The 22,372-nt window shown below is 40.2% G+C and overlaps 1 protein-coding gene across 3 annotated transcripts in view; it reads left to right on the top strand.

Moving 5' to 3' along the window:
* CDH13 (cadherin 13) overlaps positions 1-22,372 on the top strand; it is a 453,057-nt gene that overhangs the window by 132,809 nt on the left and 297,876 nt on the right. The window lies entirely within an intron of this gene.

Genomic DNA, 22,372 nt, shown 5'->3' on the forward strand with positions numbered 1-22,372 from the left:
TATGGAGTTGGCTTTTACAATGTTGTTGTTTCTATCATGGATGTCAGATTTAAAGGCTGAGGAGATGCTTTGTCTTTTAACATTCAGTTTTGTTGCTTTTTCTGCACCCATCAATACTTATTCTTCATCACCCTGTTGTAGCCTCACAGGGCTCTAAGGGGCAATTACACAAACTGAACATGCTCTTCGAAAAAAATCTGTATCCAGTAGAAATTTTCAAATTTTGTAAAAAACCCAACCAAACAGACAAAATCAAAACCAAAAGAAAAAAAAAAGCAAATTACTTTCTTTTAGATCTGGACAAGACTTCAAAGCTGTGAAACAAGAAGGGGAAAATGTTGAAGTAGAAACATTACTGTAAAGACAGCAAAGCATTCTAATGACAAAACATTTGGTTTACAAATTTACCAGACTCTGAACAGTAAGTCTATGAAACAAGTTTATAAAATAACAAGTTTACAAAAGCTCAATTTAGAACTCCTAAGAGCTTTTTGACATGAATTGGAGAGAAGAGGAGAGTGAAATGAATGCAAGTAATCAAAAAAGAGGAAAACAAAGCATTCCTTTATTCCAAATTTTCAAAGTAAACATAATATGATTCTGTGAAATGTTTGTATTCTGAAAGTAAAAGAAAATAAGATTCTTTAGTCTGTGGTTTTTTTTCCTCAGTTGTTGTACAGGGCAGGTAAGGAAACATTGCTTTAACAGTGTTAGAGAAACATGAAGATTTTCTTTACCTTGTTAAACCTGAGACCTAAACGCATTGATGCAGAAAAATCAATTCATTTAGTGAAAAAAAATATTATTTACTACTAGCTAGATTCTTTATTTCTGATGGAAACAATTTGTTTTCCCCAGTAAGTGTCAGGAGCCGTCAGTGTATTTGGAATGGAGTTTATTCAAAGGCTAAAATGAACAGAGCTCTCAAATGAGAGAATTGAGAGGTGGGAGAAAAAACAAATAATTTTAATGCCATTCAGAAGGGGCCCTGACTAATCACATTGTTGTTCATGGCTTCTTACTGTTTAGAGGACAGAATAGCATAATTTAGTGAAATATTTGCACTACAATGCTTGCAAATTTGGGGAAATGGAATTTGGATTAAGCCAGGATTATTTTTGATCTTATCCCTTTTTGCTATTTTTTTTTTTTTGGTGGTTCTGAGCAGTGCTGATGTACATGCATAAAGAAAATAGCTTATTTTCTTTGAAGTGTCAATACCATTGTCAGGCATTTATCTAAGTAAACACACAGCAGAATGATTAAGTCAGGGTGAAGCTGAATGCTTGAGACACAAATTAATTTTAGCATTGTTTATAATCTGTACACTACACAAAATCCAGAGTGCTTAGCACAGGGGGAAAGTACTGAGCTCTGTAAGAAATGTCAAAATGAGAGATGGGAAATGAGCTGTTACCTAAGGAGTTTTGGAAAAAAAACCCTGGTTTGGCTTGGTGAAATCTTTACCAAAGTTATTTCCTAACACCAGGAAAATGGGGGCAATTAGAGGAATGGCACTCCCAGTGCTGATGAATCCATGTCCCAGTGTGGCAGGGGTGGAAATGCCATCTGCTGTGGCTGAAGTATCTCCACTTGCTCTAGCACCTCTGGGCACTGCCAACATATTATTGTGAAAATGAAGGGAGGTGAGAAAAAAAAACATATTTTTGTGAAGATTGGTCTGTCATAGAATCTTAGAATTACAGACTGGCTTGGGTTGGAAGGGACCTGAAAGGTTTTGTTCCACCCCTGCCATAGGCAGGGACATCTCCCCCTACCCCAGCTCGTTCCAAGCCCTGTCCAGCCTGGCCTTGGACACTTCCAGGGATCCAGGGGCAGGCACAGCTTCTCTGGGCACCCTGTGCCATGGTGTCCCCACCCTGTGAGGGAAGAATGTCTGTACAGTTACATCTCAACCACAATATTTCCAGTTGCAGCTTAATCAGAACCTTCTGAGATCCGTGCAAAGCCCATTTGTCGCCAGGATCTGAGCTTGAGCCAGTTCTGTCAGTGGGTACAAATGTATAACAGGCAGGAATGAGTGTCCCCTTCATGTGAGAAGGTAAAAGCAGAAATATTCCAGTGAACAGATGAAGCCAGACAAAGAACACTATGTCCCAAATCTCTCTGAAGCAAAAGAAGTCATCAAAAAAGCCAGGCTGTATTTATGGCAGCAGAGAGGTTTCCTAGAAAGGACATGAAGAAGCCACTAAACATCAAACTCTACCTAAAAACCCTCATTAAAAATGAAATAATTTTCTGTTTTATTGAATAACTTCCTGAGGTTATATTAAACTTCAGCACATGTTGTATGTTAAAGTTCTGAGTTGTGTTTGTACACAGGATGGGTACTGGTATTTTGATACTGATCATTATTAAAAAAGAAAATCTCTCCATAAAATGTAATGTAAGGATCCAGTTTCAGTTTTATGTTTGCACCATTTATTTAAAAACACACAGCAAAAACAATTTACAAAAATAGAGGAGAAAAGTTAAATCACTTCTTCAAGGAGGCATCATCCTATATTTATAGTTTGGTAAACATAACATTAATCAGCTGGAAAATGTTCAGCAAAATATAAAACCGTTCTGGACTCTAGCTCAGAGAAATATATGTAGAAAAATATATCTAGCTTCTCTACTTCAAAAGGGAGTGCATAGCTGCAGAACCTCCGGGAAAATCAATTTTCTGCAGCATAAGTGACTCGTGCAAAATTTTGCAGTGCCCCATCTAGATTTTTTTTTTTTTTTTAATTTAACTGATTTATTTCTCTTTCTCTAACAAGTATCCAGGTTGCAAAAGCATTCTGGTTACTCCTCCAAGTACTGTTGAAATGGTATTGAAACATTTGTTGGGAAATAAAAAATAAAATCTTGAAGCTGTTGCAAGAAATCACATGAGGTGCACATTTCTTCCTTCCAAGGTTTTGCTTTCAGAGGTCTTGGCTCAAGCCTGCTTTCCACCAAAAACTGGGAGCAGAACTTGAGATCCTTCACTTTGATGGTGATCTCAGGGAGGTGGCTCACCAGGTAATTCCTGACTTTGTGCCGAGAGGTGACCAATTCCCAAATTTGCTACTCTTTGTACCAAAATGGGATAATCAGATCAAATCTCCATTGGAGGCAACACACAGAACCTTCTTCTCTGTGTTTGTTCTGCTGAGAGCAGTGTGTCCCCAATAGCGTTTTTGTGATTTTTTAAGAACTATCCCTAGAGAATAAGCATGCTGTGTTCCCTCTTTGATGTGCTGCCCAGGGACTTCAAAGAAAAACTTATACAAAATACATCCTCTTAAAAATTGCTTTGTTTCCAAATCCCAGCTACAATTATTAATGTAATGTAAGTTGACTTTTTAGATTACATTTGATTTAATTTTAGATTAAGTTGTTATTTCTTTGGCTGCATTTTGTCTGTACTGATATAAAGGTGCATTTCTTAGGTAAACTTCACTCCTGAAATGGAGCAGGCTGAGTGTTGCACGTAATCTATCCTCATTTCACATGATGAGACTTTCAAATTTGGATCTTTTTGACTCAGTGCCTCCTCCATCACTGCTGGAGCTTAGTGTTTTGAGGAGAGAGGGATGTATTACAGTAACTGATGGGGCTTTACTGGCTTGAAAACACTCTTCAACCCTGTGAAGCAAGATCAGGCTCTCTCATGTAAAATGCATTGCTGCTAACACTGGGAGATTCAATTACAGCCATCCTCTTCCAAGGTTTATCTCCTGATAAGTGATGGGAAGAAGTAAACTGTTGAATGTTTGAGAGGATGGTGAGTAACCACTTTGAAACTTGGAGTATTTTCTGCCACTCAGTTTGTTCTGCCTCTCCCTCCTGATCTGTGTGTAACCTCAGGCCATTTGTCTGTTGTCAGGAAAGGCACTGGGTACAAAGCCAAATTTTAGTAGTAAAGGTGCAAATAAAGATCCCCAGCACAGGTAGCTTTGGAGATTTTGAGATGAAAATGGGATGTTCTGCCGTAATACTTACGCTGAGGTGAATCACTTTTCACATTGGGTTTGAAACTGAAGAATGAGAACCCCTCAGCCTCGTCTGACCCTAGGGGAGCTCTGGTTTTGTTTTGATACTGAACTCTCTCAAAGTCCCTGTTTCCCACCTCTTATTTCTCAGCAGAGGTTTGTAGGGGCAGCGTGGGGCCTTCCCCCATGTGCTGGTGAAGGTGGGGACTCCTGGCTGGAGCTGGCCTGTTGGGATGCCAGTGTAGTAAAAAATGCGACAGAGCCCAGCTCAGGGAAGAGATGATGATGTCTGGCTCCAGATCAGGAGGCTGAAGGATTGCTTTATTAAAACTAGACTACATTACATTAATATACTATTTAAAGAGATACTATCCTATTCTATATACTCACTTCTTACTCACCTATCTAACTCAAACTGTGACTCTGCTGAGAGCCCGAGCCACAGCTGGATCCCACTGGTCACTGACCCCAAACAACTTCACCAGAATCCAACCCAGCCACCACTGCAGGTGAACAATCTCCACACCACATTCCACATGGGCAAAACAAAGGAGCAGAGATAAAGATTGTTTCCTCTTCTTCTCTCTGTGCTTCTCCTGAGAGACAGAATGGTGTCTCTCTGTCCAGAGAATGGGACTGGCACATAACAGGATGTTTTAATTAAAGTGATTAACAGCTCCCTGGCAGAGCTCTCCCTCCTGGGTGGAAGGAATCGACCAATGAGCCAAGGTGTGCCTCTCCTGCTTGGAAGGACTGCTCCTTGCCATTCCTTTCTCTTTATTTTGGGCTCTTGGGGTGAGATCTGCTGTGCTTCTCCCTTGAGTGCTGGCTACAAACTTTATGGATGGCTTGAGCAGCAACCAGCTGGGATTGTCAGCAAGAGCCCTCCTGACTCAGGCACCCTTAGAAACAGCAGAAAACACAGAGGCAGTTAATGTCAAAAACCTCCTCTTTTGGTCTTATGTATTTTTGTAATAGGTTTGGCACTGAAAATGACTGAAATAATGCCACTGAAATGTCCATTGAAGCAATATATAGCTGTGTCTACACTAGAGCTTTTGTCAGTATGGAAATGTCAGAAAACGTTATATTCAGAGCACAAATTGCAAGTATAGAACTGACAAAGTAAATTTTGAACAGTGTGCTCAAGTGTAATGGTTGAAACATATTCCAAATTGGCAAGTTGGAACCAATCATGGAGCAGAACCAGCGCTCCAAAAACCTGACAGAGCCAATGTTGAAATCAGAATAATTGCAACTCCATTTTCACAGTAATTTAAATGGCAGAAGCATTGGCAGAAATTCATGAATAATTTACATATAAGAATTTAGCAATCTGTGGTGAATAGAAAAATAAACGGCAAATCCAATAAATAAATGATTGTTGTGAATTATTTGCTCAGCTCTGATGTTTGCTAGGAAGTGTCTTTTTTTTTGAGCTTTCATAAAGTGCTGGATTTAAACTCCTGCTCCTCAGGTAAATGCAGTTTTAAAGCAATAGCAGAAAAGTACATATCTATCAGGGGAAAAAATAACAAACCACAAGCAAAACAATAGGAATGTGCACAAGAGGTTGTTTTATGAAGGATACATATAAAAAGGACTTATTTGCCATGCAGCAGCTGCAATTGCAAAATCTGTAGCCTTAATGAGAAATGTTAGCCGATATATGTAATGATGAGTTATACACTGCAACTGTTTTTAATTAACTATGTACAAAGTTTTAAGATTTATAGAGGAGGTAAAATCTGAGAAGAGAAATTCCTAATTCCTTTCTGTGCCTGTGGGAATGTGATATTATTTTAATAAACAAGAAATTAATTTACACAGCACCAGCATTTGTTTCCACGTAGAATGGATATTGAATCTGTGCAAAAAAAAAAAAAAGTTACAATAGGTAGTTAAAATAGAAAAATTGTTTATCTGGTTTGCTTTGACTTTGCTTGAAATAAGATAAAGAGCACTAAATACTTTTTCTGGTTGGAAGGTGATGGTTTTTTAATAAGCTCTGACTATTCTGTAGATCTCTTTTTTTTTTTTTCCATAATGACATTCTGTTTCTGACGTAAATCTTGAGCAATATGAAACATCAGTTTATTGGAATAATGCCTCATAATTCACCTCGTGCATGTGTGAGAACAATTGCTTTTTTGCCCAGACATTTTTTTAAACTTGGAAGTCTGTGGTACTTTGGTGTTTCTTTCTCCCCTTGCTTAAATTAAAAATCTTTTTAAAAAATCTCATAATATTAACATTTAGTTTTGTTTGACATAGAATAAAAAATAATGCTTGGAATAATTGGTGTAGCCAGAATTAAATCAATCCCACATGATCCTTTTATCAAAGTCTAGTGCTGGTGTTCTGTTTCTCCACCAGCTCAGAAATTGGGACACTCATTTTGGGTGCAGCTTTTTCTGTCATGTAGAATCAAGCACTCTCACTCACCACTAATGAACTCTCCAGCTGTCCTGTGGCCTAAGAATTACAGAACTTGCTCAAATGACCAGTAACACTTCCCTTTGGAATGTATGCATTTCCTTTCCATTTGTCTCTTACCCATAATCTTGTAACTTTTTGCAGAATCTAATTTTTGGTTCTTGATTTTTCCTGCTGACGCTATTCCATGTTGTGTCACTTGTGCTAACTGACACCTGCCTGTGTTAGTGTACCTGTTTAGGAGGCTGGGCCATGTTTATAAACACTGCCTAGCTGGGAATGGGAATAGAGATCTGGTATTTGAATCTTCTTTGATGGATTTTTTCCCTAAAAACAATTAAATGCACAAATTCGTGTTTCAAAATATTCAGCATGTACCTGCTCGTGTTGGTACTACCAAACTTGAAACTTCTTTATTTAATCCTAAGTAACAATTTGATCATCCCTGTCTAACATTTTCAACACTTTATATGTGTGCTTGCCCTTGAGATGGATTTCCTCAGGGAGCTTCCGTGGCTGTCCCTGCTCCCTGTAGGTCACAGGATGCATTTGGAACAAATGAATTTTTCAATACTTGTAGCCAAACCACATTTCAGTGGAAATAAAAACCTGATGGCTTCTGTAGATAGAGACAATGAAATTAATTTAACATGCTTGGCCTATGAAAAGCTTTTTTGTTCCCGAGAGTGGCAGTTTTTGTGACACTAATGTCAACTGGTGCTCTCAGGTGGTAGTTAGCTTTCTGAGACTATTTTGTGCGTGCTGATTGAGTGTTCTGGTGCTTCCAGGTTCCTTCCCAGGCAACTCTTGATGCTTGGGTCCAAATGCTGTTTTTCTGGATTCTATGAACCTTCACCCTGTGTGATGATTCCAACTTTTTAATAAGGGAGCAGTGCCCTGCAGAGCTATGGACAGTGGAGCTCCCTGCACTGGAGAGAGCCATCCTGAGCTCTGGAGTAATTCCTTCACAGAAATGATTGTAAAGCATTGGAACAGCCTGCTCAGGGAAGTGGGGGAATCACCATCCCTGGGAAAAAAACCCGTGGATGTGTCACTGACTACATGGTTTAATGATGAACATGGTGGTACTGGCCTGGAAGTTGGACTTGATCTCAAAGGTCATTTCTAACCTTAACTATTCCATGCTTCTGTGAAAGTGCCTGTGGTGTGACCTCCAATGAGCAATTTATCTGGAGCTCCCAACATGCTAACACAGATAAAAGTTACTTTATTCTCCCTGGCTATAAAGGAGGGTGTTCTAGGCACTTAAGAAGGAAAAGGGGGAGAAATGCCAAGTCTCCTCCTGGAACAGCAAGTGAATGCAGTAGTAAAATACTGTTTACTCCTTTGGTGGTTTGGAAAGCTGGAGGAGGAATGAATAATTGGGAAACAAGTCTGGAAAGGCAGCTAAGTTGAGCAGCACAACTCATTGCCAGCTCCTCTATGGGAATGTTGTAGGGAAAGGTTGTGTCAGCAGGAGAGGGGGTGGGAGGCAGGCATGGGAATCACAGTAAGAGAAACACTTCCCCAGGAGTGGAGCACGTTCCTCCTTGTGCTTCTTTGGGATGTGAGATGCTCCTGAGATGTGAGTCAGGAGGAGGAGCCCAGAAACTGAGTGTACAAACTGGGGAGGATTGGTCTGCAAAGGCAGGAGCAGATGTGGGGGCATGTAAAGACCTTATATTTTATTTCTTGATTGCTTGTCATGGTTGGCCAGGTAATCTATTTGCACTAAGCCAGGGCTGCTGGGCTCCAACTCCTCCTGCAAGGAAATGTTCTCATCTATTGGAGTTGGGATTCATCTGAGATAACTGTTCCATGTCTAGGAAATGGATAGAAGGAATGTTGTTTTTGCCAGTTCAGGATCCATTTCTCTGTCTGCAATTTACTCTTCTGTGAAAGCTTCCCTGATGTAGAATATTCCCAATCCAGACTTGTCTCTGGCAGAACTCCAAAGGATTAATGGACATCTTTCAGGGTTGTAAAGAAATCTGGTTTTGTTCAGCTTTGGAAGGAAATTTTAATGAAGAGTTTTGTGAAATAAAAGGGCTTGGAGGTGTTAATCAGGAATTGCTTTCCAAAAATAACATAAGATGGACAAAGTAAAATGAAGTGTGGTGACAACACTGCACCTCTATCACTCTACACTGCAGTACAATAGCAGCCATTGCCTGTGCAATAATGAGTCTCATCAGTTCCCAGACAGCAGGCTTTGTAATAACAGAGTATTTATGTAAAACACTGAGGGGAAAGAGGAAGGAGGGAGGGAGGGAAGGTTGTCTATCAGGCTGAATACACAAAGCATTTGGTGCTTCACAACTAATTTTATATTTAGCTAATATTCATTGATGTAAGTTCTAGTCTGTTATTAAGTGAATCTGGTGAATAATTACATCCATCACTTTGAAATGTTTAAGACAAGCGTGGAGTTGTAAAACCAGTCTTTTGTATTGGAATCATCCCCAAAATTGTGCTGTGGGAACCATGTTGACATTACAGTTTGATCATGTTCTGAGTCTGAGGGATCTCAGCACATTCCCAAATTGCTCCTGTACATTGTATTTACAGGCATTAACCAGCCAGTCTCGATCTCTTGGGAGCCATGAGAAAGTGTAGGGCATCTCTGTATCCTCATTTTCTTGGCTTCTGTCAGTGTTTGAGTGTGACCCATCTGTGAGTGAATGGCGACTGTTTATTCCAGAATAAAGCATGTGCTGAAACGCAAACAAGCAGCCTACAGAAGCACTGAGCTAAGTTTAATTAGCTGTAGAGCTCATTTCAACTTTAAACTCCCAAGTTAGCTTGCTAGGCAGCAGAGTTTATAATGCATCTCCTGCTAGATGCCTGCTAGACAGGAGAGTTGATGATATTATATTTGTTGCTAGGTGATGAATTCTGATAACCTTTCTGTTCCTACATTTATAAATGTCTCATACACTCTCTGCTATAGCATAATTACTTATTTATGCCTCAATTCCTGGGTGGAACTACTACAAAGTTGCTAAGCAGCCATGTGTATAAATATATAACATGGTGTCACTTGAAAACTTTTGGCAACTCACATTTACCAGATGAATTCTCTGTTTGTCACGATTGTAGCCATTAACAAAGTGGAGCACAAATGAGGGATATCAGTGTACACAAGGACAGAGCTTTATTTGTCACAAGAGACAAATGCTCTGGGAGGAGATGTGAGCTGGAAAAAATGCACAGATTTAGTGGTTTGGGGTTTTTTGCATTATTTTCTTTTTTTTTTTTTAATGGCTTTATAACCAGAAGCAAAGTAAAGATTGACTGATTATTATCTCACCTTTTTAAACTTCATAAGCATTATAATCATTATAGTTATTCTAATGTGAAGGAAAAGAGGCACTTATTTAAACAGATGTGCTGAGGTTCTGCATTCTAATGCTGCAAAGTGAGGTGAGAGTGTAGGAAATCTGTATGAGTAATTCTCAGGGCAGCCATCAGAGCATTTGTCATTAGTGGGACCTACACCAAGCCTAAGGAAAAATGAGAGAAGATGAGAAATTGAGATTTTTTTTCCATTATTTGACTTTGACACAAGTTTAGTTGAGTTGACAGCTATGACGGCAGCTGGAATTCATGTAACTTTAGGGATAACTGTAATTTATTAAATATAAGAGAGTGTCTGGTAATAAAATTCTCAGATGGCTTTTCACTGCACACTTTTGTTGACTGTGGAGTTTAATACTAGACTCAATTTTATTCACCAGTCACAACTTTCTGTGGAAACTGTCAGTTAGGGGCCTGATCCACGTTCCAGAAAGGCTTGGAATCAAGCACTGCCTTTCTGAGATTGATCCCAATCTCAGCTGCTTATTCCAGAGGTGCAAACTTGGGGCTGGCAGTGTTATCTACATGGTGCCAGATGAAGGTGGGACATCCACCTGCGACAACCAGCCAGCAGCAGATGGCCCAAAGAAGCAGAGTTTATATCTGAAATATAGATTGTGTGAAGCAATTGACACAACTTGGCATTGTCATTTGCTTCATGCCCACTACTTGTTTAAACATGGAGCAATTCCACCCATTTCAGCAGCAAACGTGAATAACAACATCACCCTGATCATCAAATAATTACTATTGAGCTGTTTCTGTTTTCTCTTGCCTTTTTTTTCCCCCCCATTGTTCCTTAGTTATTAAAAGAGGCACAAACTTCAGTAGCCTGATGTTCTTCCCTTGGTTTGTCTATGTAAACAAATTTAAGGTTATTTATAAACGATCCTGACTGACAGAACATACTTTCCCTCAGGTCAGTTCTTTTGTGGAAGATACCAAAGCCTGTCTTTCTTTAAAGTATAAAAGCCTGTTTTTGATGTAAAAAGAAACTGTTCTGGGAATGACTGTGCAGAGCAAGATTACATGGTGCAATTTTAATTACATTGTTCTCAGCAGTGCAACTTGTCTAATCTTAGTGTGAGAGTCAAAATTCCAGCCAAGGTTATTTGGTTCTGTAGCTGTTAGTCAAACACTGATATTGTTTGAAAGAGATGACAATAAGTTTAACAAGCTTAAAATCCAGCACAGTTCTGAGAAGTGGCTGTCCTTGTGATTCTCAGAAATGTATTTTAGCAGGTTGATTTTTGTGTGGCTTCTAGGATTATCTGTGTGTTGGAATTGGATGATCACTTGAGTGAACAAATGCTTAACTACCAACTCAGTTTGCAAAACTAAATGCAGTTTAGATTCTGAAGGCCTTCTGAAGAGTTATTAATAAACTGTGTCCAAGGGCTTAAGTTTATGAACCTGACTTTTAGACTGAGAGCTGAAAAGGAGTGCAGGTCAGTTTTATCAGATTTATCTCTTATATTTCATCAGATTTATCAGATTTATTTGATAAAACTGGCAGATTTATCAGATCAGTCTGGAGAAACCAACTTTCCACAGGTGACTCTTAAAAAAAGTTTGAGGGAACTCCCTTGAGAGAACTTGGTAAAACCACCAAGAGGAATTGTTATTCCTCTGTCGGGTTCATTGATGGAGAAGATGAGAAACCAAAATATTTCCCCTGGAACTGGGAGGGCCTTTGCTTCACTTTTTCATTGGAAAAGCTGAACAATCTACAGAATAAATTATTTGAGCAGATTTTCAGGCATGGCATTACTCATTCAGCAGCTGGGAAAATAGGCCAGCAACCTACAGTACCCATTTTGAAAGGAAAATATTGCACAGTGGATCTGTTACTCACTCTCATTTCCTTTTATATATTGTAAATGATGTGTCATCCTCTATTTCTGAAACAAACTCCTACCACTGAGTACTGTTTGGAAATCATTTCACAGGGCATAAGTTGAAGGCTTTATTCCTGGGGATGTCCTTTAAGGAAACATTATTGTACTTGTATTATTTCATAATTATTATCACTCTAGAAGAAGGGCAGCTGTTTGTAGATATTGATGTATTTGGGGTTTTTAACATTTCCTAGCATGTACTCCCCAATAGTTGGGTTCTGCTGGAGTGCTGAGGAGAGGAAGCAGTGAGCTGAGTTACAGATGAGTTGAAACCAAGACCCAAGACTGAGGAGGTGGAGGCAATATTGCCTCGCACAGCAACTGTGGGTAATGTGCAAAAAAGCACTTTGTAGCAATGCCTTATTTAATGAAAAGCTCCTGCCCTTTGACTTCTTGTCTCCAAGTTACTGCCACAGCAGGAGAGATATCTCAAGCAATATTTTTTCTTCCATCTCTGATAAAAGCAAGTGTATAAGGCTATGAGTAGCTCCCATGGATTTGGTATAGAACAAAAGATATTTTTTACAATAGTAATTTCTTCTACCAGCCTCAAATCACTGAATTATTTGAACTTGCCACTGGAGGAGCAGACAGTGTTTCCATTCCTCCAGTGAGGCTCCTATTTCACTTCTATTTTGTATTCACCCTTCTTACTAATGGCTCAACCTCAGGCAAATGGAAATGTGTGTGTAACTCAGTGAATCTTCTGTTCATCCAATAGAATATCATAATTTTTCTTAGATTAACTTAACACTCATCAAAAAATAGTTGAGTGCTGACAGAACCTCATACCTTTAAAAAATTTTTTAAAAATTGAAAAAGCTTTGACAGATTGCATTAAGAAATGACAGATCACTGTAATTATAACAAACTGACCTTGAAGATAAACAGTTTTAATTGTCATCTTGAGGGAAAATATCCTCATGACCTTTGACTAATTGTCTAGTTAATGAAAAATCTTTACTAAATAAATTTGTGGCTTTGGAGGCATTTGAAATATATACTGGTGTAAATAAGATACTTTCTGGGCTGCTTTCACTATAGGGGTTTCCTGTGAGTGATTGTTTGTTGTTACTTTTTGACATCTGCTGACAGCCTTTTTTTATACACTTAAAACTCCTGGGACACCGTTTTTGGGTTTTTTTCCTGAATTCAATCTCCGTTGATTAGTTTTCAATGAATTACACATACCAAGAAATTTGGATTTGTTAGTCTTAGGGTGACTGCTCAAAGATCAGATGTGTACCTATGCAGAAGACAAGGAAATTCATGGTCAGCAGCACACTGCCTCTCCAAGCTTTATTCAGGCAGCATTCTAAGGAAATAATCCATTATATCCCATTGGGAATTCTTGTACAAACTCAGACTTCTGTCCAATCTCCCTCCTCTATAGACACGATTCATTTCATATTGACAAACTCCTCACAGTAATCTGCAGAGTCACAAACAGACTGAATGCATCTGAAGGTCTTTGATTCTGTCTGCTCGTGTCCCAGGCCCAGCCGGTGAAGACACACTGTAGGAATCTAAAGTTTATTTCATCTTACGTTCTCCTGGGAATCTTAGCAGAATGTTGTGTAAATCTGCTCAAATGGAAAATTATTGATCATTTGCATTGCAATGGGAAACCCGTTCACAGAAACCATCAAAGTTTAAAAGAATCTTTTCTACATATCACTGCTGGCTCTGGGGTTATTTGGGCTGCTCAGAATCGATTCAGCATTAACAGGGAAATGTCACATTCCTCCTCAGATGTGACAGCTCCTTTGAGACTGGAGCTCCACAAATGTGGTGTCAGATTGTGTCCCTTGCATTTACAGAGAGAAAACAGCTCCAGTTAAACTGAACTCTGTGTTGTGCTCAGAAGATCAATGACTGTGATATAACATCTGAAGGTTTTTTTTTTTTCCCTTCAGACACACTCCCTGACATAATATTTTTGTTGAAACAGTAATTTTTCTCTAGGGTTTAGAACAGCAGCTACAGTATTGCTGTGCCTTATAATGCAGCCACTGACCCAGGAGATCAGTCAATAACACCTCTGTGTTGTAATGAATAAGTCAAGATAACTTCCAACTGAGAACAACTCATTACAGCTCCTTCCACCTGATTAAATTTTTGCCCTAAATAAGACAATGGGCAGCAAAATGATGTGTGAGGAAATCATGTAATGTGAGCTGATGAAGTGCTGGAGGAGGAGGGAATGCCTTCAGTTTTGATTGTAGTGGTTGTGTTTTCCTGTAATTTCAAGCAGTCACAGACAGCTGATGGAGCCCCGTTGGCAGAATAAATTTGTTGAAGAGCACGAGATGTTGCTGAGGGATCTTCTTTTCTAGGAGAAAGGAAAGAGAGAGGGAGAATGGTGGGAAGAGGCGAAAAGTAGCAGAAGTATTGTAAATGCAGGCAGGCTAACCCAATGGGAAGAAATGACGATGTCTGACTCAGTTCAGAATGCTGAATTATTTCTTTATTATAACTATGCTAAAACACATTAATATACTATATAAAAGGAAGATACTGAAACTACATACTACTTTCTCTGACTCTAACTCTAACACAACTCGTGACCCTCTCTGAGAGTCCAGCCCCAGGTGGATTGGATTGGGTTGGATTGGGTTGGATTGGATTGGATTGGATTGGATTGGGTTGGGTTGGATTGGGTTGGGTTGGATTGGATTGGATTGGATTGGATTGGATCGGATCGGATCGGATCGGATTGGATTGGATTGGCCATCACGCTCAAACAATCCTCACCAGAATCCAACCAAGCAGTCACCCCAGCTAAACAATTTTCCAAACACAATCCACATAGGAAAAACAAGGAGCAGAAATAGAAATTGTTTTCTCTTTCATTTCTCTCTGTGCACCTCTATGAAAATCCTGAGAGGGAGAGAAATGTACTTGCCACACAGAAGTATGGAAAAAGTCAGGAATCCTTGAGTTTGGTGCTGATGGAGCTGTGTTGCTCACTTGTGCTCTGTGCAAGCACCTGCTGGAATCCCAGACAGCAACCCCAAGCTGCAGGGCAAGGACATTTTGCCCCAGACCTGGGGTGATCCAATTTGTGAGGCCTCTGTTTGTAGAGCAGGGTTGATCACTTCTACTTCAGGTACCAGATATGATACTCAGATGGAGCCAAGTGGTGCTGTGATGTGCCAGGAGAAGAGGCAGAGCTCAGTGGGACGTGAAAGGCGCCAGTCCAGTGCTGGGTCGGGCAGAAGGTGAGGAGAGGGGCAGAGCAGGGCATGGCTGAGCTGGGGTTTTTGGTGTGGATGGAGCCACTGGCTCTGGAATCAGACATCAGACCCATCACCCAAAAGGGAGCCTTTGGTCAGGTATCACTTATTGCTCAGGTGATCTGTGCTGCAGAATTTCAGGTTTTTAGCAATTTTCTAGCTCTGCTACGACTGTAGATAGCAGAGGATATGCAGGGGAGAGAGCAGTGTGGCTCTTTTGTGAGGACATCTCACCTTTCCTTGGCTGCAGCTGGCTTCTGGGTGAAACCCCTTGTCTTCCATTCTCTAAGGGAGCTTATCTCCTATCTGTGCTACGTGCAATGAGTTTTGACAGCCCAGAGAAATCTGTCCATATAATAGCCACCATTTCTCCAGTGGAAAAGGTGTTCTCCAAAGGGCAGGAATGAGCACCCTGTGCCCCGTGGATGAACTGCTGGCCTAATTTTTGTATCATAACAGGGCTCTGCACAGATCTAATCCTCACACATAAACCACACAGGGATGTTTGCCAGTTTAGCTAATCAGTTTGTTTTTTCAGACTTGAAAAGTGTGCTCAGGGATGCAGTCTGTTGCTTAGTACTTGTTCTTCCAAAGAAGTCAAATATAAATGTGTATTTGTCTTAAGCAATTCTTGTTATGTTGTGACGAACATTTCACTGTTGTTCACATTCCCTCAGTTTCTCACTCTCTGGATACTAAATAAGTCATCATTGTAATTTACTTCAGGGGCACATAAAGGAATTATATAAATGCAAGAAAATCATAAACATGCAGTGCAAGATAATCACCCACTGTTGCTTGTTGGATTTATTAAAAAAACAGCATTCTGTAGCAATTCTACTGCAGAGTTAGGGTAGCATTAAGCTGTATAAAAACCTTGAGAAAGGGTTTTCATAAAATTCATTTTGTTCATTTTATTAAATGTTCAATAAGTTTTTTGTGTAAATACTTCAGTCATGCTAGTGGGTTTCTAATCTGTGAAATCATTATTTCTGCAGCACTTTCAGATATAAAATAACGATAATATCATATCTTTTGGAGCAACCTGTCTGACTTAACTGCTGACAGTGTCTTGTCTGGAGAATATTCTGCCCTCAAATTTTCATGAGGCAACATTTTTCTTTCTGCTGTTCAGGTATTTTTGCAGAAAACCAGCAGAAACACACAGGCCATGGGCTAACTGCCAGAACTCGTGTTCCAGAGGTGGTTTTGAAGGCACCTCAAAGGCAGGGAAAAAAGCTGTTTCTCCTTGTGGACCTTTTAGTTGGCTTGAAAGGCAGGATTTGTTTTGTTCCCCAGCTCCTGTGCCAGGAGCTGTTGTGGCAGCTTCCTCTCATTCTGGGATGGATTCAGGTAGTCCAGATGTGCTGGTTCCAGGTGGATTTTATCCTCCCCACACTGACAGGATAACTCAGCCCTTGGAGCCTTGTGTTTGTGCAGTTGGAGGTGCTGAGATCCCATCCCAGAGCTGTCAGCCCCTTGCCCTCCCCTGCCCCTCTCCCTTTTCCCACTCACTGCTCATTGCTAACAAGAACTCGCCAGGTCACGGTGCTTTATGAATTTTTATACACAACCACAGCACTCATTTCCATTTGCCTCAGCCATCTCTTTTCTCTCTCCGTGGTAAATGAAGCTCAGCCTCTCTGACTTCCCTGTTTTGCAAATGTCGTTGAGCAGAGCTGGGGGATCCCTGCTGGGCTGGCAGGTTAAGTTGCCTTCGTGCAGCTGTAATGTGCTTTTCTTGCATCTCCAGACCTTTCACAGACACACCTTCTGACTTGTGGCTTCAATATGATCTAGAGTTATTTGCTAGAAAGGAGAAGGGAAAAAAATGCACAGGATAATTTTTCTTTGATGCTGTAATTCCCACAGATTTGAGCAAGGCTAGGTTATATTTACAAAAACCATCCTATTATTTATTGATAGAGCAATTAAGTCTGTATTTTCAATGTGAAATTTCCTCATTCAGGAGCCTTTTTATTGCTTGTTATGATCAGCTTACAGAAGAATATGAATATTTGTACATAGAGATGCACAGAGTTAGTTTTGGTGTGCTTATTGATAAATATGTGTATTTATTTATTCAGAATACCTCTGTGGAGATTTCACCAGAGAGAAAATTTTAGATTTGGCAGTTCTGTTAAAAACAAATTAAACTTCTGAGAATTAAACTCAGAAAAAAAATGACTTTGGAAGCAGAATATATCAGGCCAACATAAGCATTTGAATACAAACCTATTTCAGCTTCTTTTCTTTTACTTTAGTTTATAAGAAATGCAGCTGCTAACCTTTCAATGTTTTAAAATGGTATCCTTTAAAACATCTGTGTGTCATTATCATAAATATCACAGTGGTGTAGAAACCTCACATTTGTGAAGTATCATAACAGGGAAAATGGAATGCACTGAAAGGAGGAATCCCAGGGACATGAGTTTCCTTGCTGAGATGTATAAAAGGTTAATATTTCCAGTTACAACTTTCCCTAACATTGCACTAATGGACCTGGGATCCTGCACAAGTTTTTTCAACAGGTCTTTTTGTGATAATAAGCTCAAAGTCAGTAATTAAATCCTTGGGATCCATGTAGGTATTGCTAATAATGAATATTGCCTGGTGGAAAGAAATATTCTGTACAATTCACATTGTGAATTTTACAAAAAGGAGTAAAAGTCTAACACAGGAGGCTGAGAAATGAACAGAGGGCGATGAATGACACTCATGTTTTTCACTGGGAGCTGCTTGGCAGGGTTTTCATTTTGCTTGCATGGAGTTTTGGAGCCTGTCTCATAGCATGTGGCATATTAGGCACAATAAAGATGTTCATTTGGCAGCTGGAGCATGACTAGGAACATCAAAAGAGTCATAGATGTGTCAATAAATGAAGAGCTCCACCTTCATATAAATATTAGATCACTGTTTTAATTGCCCATTGAATTCTTGTCAGTGAGACATTCACTTGTCAAGCCTGGTGCAGCATTTCCAGCGTTCTAGTTTGGGGCTAGAGCTGAACTGCTGCTATTATTCATTTTTTGCACTTCTGTAGCACCCTGAGCAGCAAACATGAATCATTTTGTTGCAAGTGCTGTACAGACACAGGGTGAACAGGTGGCCTTTGCTCTGAGGAGTTTAAAATCCAGTTAAACTCCTTAAGCTCCAATACAGAGTGAGTGTGCAGGAGAACATGGGAACTTTTGGGGTGTGTGACCCTCTCATCAGGCTGCCACTCACCCAACCTGTTCTAGCGCACGTGGGTAGTGGGAAAAATGTCAATTATCCATCTCAGGGCTTTCCTCACACCTCATTTCTGTGACAAATGCATGAACATCACAAACATCATCACACAGACCATATGTTAGCAGGGCTGCCAAGCAGCAAAGTGTTGGATATTCAGAGAGCACCTTTGCAGCTCAGGCTGACACTTTCCACAGCTGATATCCACAACTTCTGTCTCATTTCTTCTTGCACTGCTTGGTACTTGGGGGACAAAACACTTTAGAGTTTTTACATAGGGATTTCTACATTGGCTTTATGTACAGAGCAAGATTTTTTCACCAGAGAATAAGAACTAAAAATCCTATTTTCCTTGTGTTTAATGGGCATTATCAATGCACAGGTTTGGTTAAGAGATAGACGTAATGCCATGGATGGGAAATCTGAGGAAGCTGATGAAGCTGAAACTGCTCAGAGCTCTCCTGAGAGCCTGGCAGGGAAGGTCAGTGTGGTCAGTGCCAGGCCCAGATCCATGGGCTGTGAAAGGAGGAATCCCAGGGACATGAGTTTCCTTGCTGAGATGTATAAAGGTTAATATTTCCAGTTACAACTTTTCCCATCATTGCACTAATGGACTTGGGATCCTGCACAAGTTTTTCCAACAGGTCTTTTGGTGATATAAAGCTCAAAGTCAAGATCCTTGGGATCCATGTAGTGGATATTACTTGGTGGAAAGAAATATTCTGTACAATTCACATTGTGAATTTTACAGAAAGGAGTAAAAGTCTAACACAGGAGGCTGAGAAATGAACAGAGGGCGATGAATGACACTCATGTTTTTCACTGGGACCTGCTTGGCAGGGTTTTCAAAAAGGACTAAAAGTCTAAGCTGCTCCTGGAGCTTGCCACAGGCAGCTCAAATCCAGTAAATTTGGGGTATTTGCTGTGGCTCTTCCCCAGAAGCCACATGAGTTTCAGGAGGCAAACATTCCCAATGAGGAGCATTTTAGGGATGATTGGGAATGCAATTCAATCTTGGCTGATGTTCCCTGGTCAGCCCAGTCCAGCAGACACCACCATCCTGATAAGGTCCACATCTGACTAGGGATTTTATCTAAGGCTCCAGTTGCCTTCAACTCTCTCAACAATTGGTTTCAATTTCATCCCTGTTGGCCCTGAGGCCAAATAATCTTCAGCATTCCCTGCCCCTATGATCACTTCATCTCCTCCCACTTCTAATTTCTCTCCTACATATCAGTACTTCCCAGAGCCTTTTGAAATTTCCTTCTCCTTGCTATTAACCTCACCAAATACTCTCGTTTCTGTGGCAGGACTGGGAATTGAAAGCATCAATGCTTTTGGATGAGATATGGTAAAAAAAACCCCCAGTTTCCCACTTCCAAGCAACTCTGCCTCAGCCCTTTTTGGGAAAAGTTGCAGGGTTTCATAAAGCAAGATGAATAGACAGCAAAGTATAAAAGGTTTGAAAGTGTCAAATTCATACTTCCAAGGGAATATAGAATAGATTCAAGTACTTCTCCTGATTCCATGTGCCAAAACTGCATGTGGCCTTTGAATTTCCCCAGAGCATGCAGATGGCAGCGATGCAGGAATCCCAGGGTTTGTGAGCACTGAGCAGAGAGGTGGGAGCACTGCACCCCCAGCCAGCTCCTCCCTGCTTTAGCAACACAACACAGTTTTTCCTTGTCTTGAAAGGCACCTGGAGTGATGCTGGGTGATGCTGCAGCACTGAACCATGACATTTTAAGAGATTATTATAGTTTTATTTTAATTTTTTTTTAAAACTCTTCATTCCTGATATAATTTCTCAGAGGCTGATACTAATTTTTTCCAATTGTAAGATATTAATAGTTAATCAGCAGCAGTTTTTGATTATGAAAAGCACATATTTATTCAGAGAATCACAGACTGGCTTGGGTTGGAAGTGACCCTAAGGATCATGCAGTTCCAAAGACTCTGGATGGGAAGAGATGCCACCAATACAAGAAGTTCCTAAACCTTGTTTCATTTTTTTTTAATTATTAATTGGGGTTTGTGTTTTTTTAGAGGATTAAAAAATAAGAGACTTGTAATTCACAAAGGCTGCAATCTAAGCAGTGTCTATACAGTGGTTTGTACAGAGAATTTCAACTTCCCACATTTGTAGTGACAGGAAAATATTGCATTTTTTTTGGTCGGTAGCTTTAGGAAATTGAAGTGAGTCTATTAAAACACCCATTATAAACCCAACATTGACTGCAAAGGTGATTTTTCACCAGGGAGGCTTTGCTCAGGGAGCCTCCCATCAAAACCCTGCTGTGGGCACAAGACCCTTCCTGGAAACAGTTCCCAGCCTGGGAGTGTGGGCACCAGCACACTCTGAGCACTCTGAAATTGATTTAAGCTGCTGCTGCTCCCAAATTCAGTGGTTTTCCCTCCTGGTTCTACTTCAGTACAAGACTTTGCAAGCAGCCTCTGCCACCTGACAGCCTGAGATAGGTTTGTCTGGAGACACTGCAGTGTCTGAGAGGAAAGAGGTTTTGTTTCTTTTTTATTTATAATCCCTCTTGCTTTCAGCAAAATTCAATGAAACACCAAATGAGCTGATGAAATTCTGGTTTTCTGTCCCGCTGTGAATCCAAGGATAGTTCTCTTGCCCTACAGTAAAGTGGAGGAAATGGGAGCAGTTTTTAGTTAAAAACATGTAATTGAGCTGAAGCCTTGTGCAGCAGCAGATCCTTCAGCTCTGGGGGAGATTTTCTGCCAGAGCCTGTGGTGTCTGTCAGTGTTTGGGCTCTCCTCAGGAAGAGGATTGTCTGGTGTGAATTCACAGGGTCACGGCTTCATGGGCTGGTTTTAATTTTGTCTTGTTCTCAGCATCCACGTCTGTTTTAATTGGCAATTAAATTCATTTTCCCCAAGTTGTTTCTGTTTGGGCAGTGATGGTAATTAATGAGTGACCTCCCTGTATTTATCTTTTCTATCTTTCTCCGCAGTTCTGCTGAAGTGGAGGAGTGAGAGTGTGGCCGGGTGGGAGGCTGGGAGCAGCCCAAGGCCAGCCCTCCACTCTTGCTTTGGCCCCACGTCTCTTTTTGAGCCTTATTCTTCTTGAGTGCTTGAGATTTTGGTACTGTTTAATTTTTAATCTAACCCATCTCATCAATATTCATCATAAAACGAAGTTGTAAATTCTGGAACCAGAGATGGTTCCTTTTCCCTGTGGTCTGCTTTGGGATTGAATCCCAGTGAATACCCAGAAAGGAAGGATCTCCACAAGGTCCTCTGGCAGCCCTGTCTTCATGTTGTTCTGCCTGGAGAGAAATACAGAATTTGATGAAGAGGATTTCTGTGTGGCTTGCCAGGAGTGTTGGGTGGCCACCCACCATGAGATTATTCCTGTGCTTTAGGATGAGTGATAGAGATTCCAAAGTCAGGAAGAGTTTAGGGATTGGCCAAGAGAGACTCTGGGATTGTTCCTCTTCCTTTAAATCCCCAATACAAGAAGTGTATACAATTAATTTAAACAATTATGCCAAGTCTTTTATTTTGTAGTAAAACTCCACTGTTGATTTTATGTAGCTGGTATCACTGTCTGTGTTTTTTTCTGAAATTGTAATACAGTTTTTAAAGATCCAGTGGAAGTGAAATGTAAAATAAAAATAGTGAGAGCATACAGGTAAATGAAAAGTCTGCAGCAGCAGTAACTCCAGGAGAAGTTAGGGAATACAAAACAGGTTGTCTGCAGGAAACTTTTCCCATGCAAATATATTGTTCAGAGATGTCAAAACCTGAAAAGTTCATTTAGCAATTGCAAGTTTGTGGTGAAGATCTCTTATTGATATAGCTCGTAGTTAAATCACTAATATTTTATCTGGTGTTTTGTGCAAAATGACTCAGAAGAAATTTGAGACAAAGTCTTAAATCTTTGTGCTTTAGGAACATTTTCCTCTTTATGTCAGCTTTCTGAAATATTTTAAACTTTCCATGTAAAGTGAAACAGGATTATTGACAGCTACTGTTCAATTAAAAGTTCTCACAATCCTTAGATACAGTGCAGCTCATGGACTGTGTGACAATCCTGGCAGTAAGAAATGTTATAGTTCGGTTTTTCAGCTTTATAAAACTTTTGCAGTAGCCTGGGGCTGAATATTCTGTAGACAGCCAATGCTGAGCCTAAAGATGTGCTGAATACCTGAAAGCATTTTTCCACAGAAGAGCCTTTGGAGATCCTGGGCTGTGATGAGGAGCACAA

The sequence above is a fragment of the Taeniopygia guttata genome, chromosome 11, assembly GCF_048771995.1.
Source record: "Taeniopygia guttata chromosome 11, bTaeGut7.mat, whole genome shotgun sequence".
Taxonomy (NCBI): domain Eukaryota; kingdom Metazoa; phylum Chordata; class Aves; order Passeriformes; family Estrildidae; genus Taeniopygia; species Taeniopygia guttata.